The sequence below is a fragment of the Setaria italica genome, chromosome IV (assembly GCF_000263155.2).
Source record: "Setaria italica strain Yugu1 chromosome IV, Setaria_italica_v2.0, whole genome shotgun sequence".
NCBI lineage: Eukaryota > Viridiplantae > Streptophyta > Magnoliopsida > Poales > Poaceae > Setaria > Setaria italica.
The window spans coordinates 6076160-6078303 of NC_028453.1; positions in this window are offsets into that span (position 1 = coordinate 6076160).

The following is a 2144-nucleotide window of genomic DNA, read 5'->3' on the forward strand; positions in this document are numbered from 1 at the left end:
CTGATTTTGTTGGTACTTCAAACTTAAGTCTGCCCTGCTCAATGGCCGACTGTATCTGTTGCCGAAAGATTTTGCACTCATTAGTGTCATGGGATGTAGCGTTGTGCCATTTGCAATATTTCATCTTCTTCAATTGTTCGGTAGAAGGTTTTGTATGATATGGCGAGAGCTTGATCTGTCCTTCCTGGAGGAGAAGGTCGAAGATTTTATCGGCCTTCGTCATGTCAAAGCCGAACGTTTCTGGCTCTTTCTTGCCGAACGGGCATGATATTGGCTTATTTTCCTTGACCCACTCCGCAAGACCGACCTCAGCATCTTCTTCGGCTTCAACCTCTTCCAGGAACGCCACCTTCTTCCTGAAGTTCCTCCGTGGATCGAAAGAACGTACCTCCTGTCCAGACAAACGGTGGACGATTTGGCTTAAGCTCTCAAACTCCTGTGAGGCGTACTTTTCTTTGATGTGGGGCAGGAGACCTTGAAAGGCTATATCAGCCAGCTGTGCGTCGTTTAGAGCTAAAGAGTAGCATTTGTTCCTGATTTCCCGAAACCTCTGTACATATGAGGATATCGGCTCGTCGCTTCTCTGCTTGAGGATGGTCAAATCGGACAGCTTCATCTCATGCACCCCGGCGTAGAAGTATTTATGAAACTGTCTTTCCAAATCGGCCCATGTAATAATCGAGTTCGGCGGTAATGTCGTGAACCACTGGAAGGCCAACCCAGACAGAGATGACGAGAATAGCCGCACCTGTAGAGCGTCTTGCGCTGCTGCCTCTCCACATTGGATGATGAACCTGTTAACGTGTTCCACGGTTGAAGTGTCATCCATCCCCGAGAACTTGGTGAAGTCAGGAACTTTATACCGATGGGGAAACGGCAATAGGTCGTACGTAGACGGGTATGGTGTCCTATAAGTGTAAGTCTGTACCTTCGACTTCAAGCCGAATTGTTCCTGAATCACTTCTGCTATACGTGCCGACCAGTCCGGCTGTTGCTGGTAAACTGTTGGCTGAGGGACTGGCACGTGCTGGTATATCGGAGGTGGAATGGCCTGATGCTGAGTGAAAGTAGGTGGCATCTGAGTGAAAGCCGGCTGTGTATTCAGGGTCGGCTGTTTGAATGAGCCACTCGTTTCATCGTATAGTACGAGCTCCGCTGCTTTACTCATCTCTGGTGCGATAGGCTGGTACGGCGGCATAGTTGGTCGAGTGGCTGCTTGGAAAGATGCCTGGAATTGGGGACTTCCCTGACCGGCCGATTGATCCTGAACGGCCGTAGCTGATGGTGCCCCCCAAGGCGCTGGGCTAACTGGAGGGAACGGCGCAGAGGACAGCTGGACGGGGTGTGGCTGAAGGTGTTGTGTACCATTATACCCCATAGGATTTGATGAAGAGGAAGCGCCTGAACCCCCAACGGGAAATTGGATCGGCTGAGAAGCCGAATAACCCTTGTTTGGTGGAATCGGCTGAGTATATGCCGGTCCCTTGTATCCTTGAGATGCTTCGCTAGCCATGGAGCTGATGACGGCATTGTACACCGTATTTGCAAGCATCGGGGATTGATCAATGAAGGCGTGATAAACGGACTGTTGGACCATCTCGGCCATCCTGTCCGAGTCCTCGGTGATTGTGATTTGGCGGGGAGTTGGAAACGGAGACTGTTTGATAGTCTCCCCACTTCTGGTGCGACTGAAGGACTGCAGGCAAGCTTTCCGGTATTGTGCCGCCTGTTTCTCGAGTTCTTCCTTCTGGTCGTCCCTGAGATCTGCCTCTGTCACTTCGATGACGTTATCTTCGGAGACTTCAGCAGCTTTCGACATGGTGGCGGTTGTATTTGTCCCACTGGGCGTGCCAAAAGTGTGTTGGCGCTAGAAATCGGTCAACCGAATCCCCAGCGTCTGACACACGACCCGGGAGAATCTGCTTAACTCCTATTCGGGTGATTGCCCTGGTGCGGTTCGCGCGGCGTGCCAGCCAATCTGACCTGTTGATTAGCAAGGAAGAATACGTGTCAGATCCAAAAGTCACGATCGGCTAAATTTCCGATCTCGAGGGAGCTTATCAGCGAATCGGCCGATTTGCCATAATAAAGAAATCGGCTATGAAGCAGCCGACTATCAAGCAGCGTGAACGACGACTAATTGA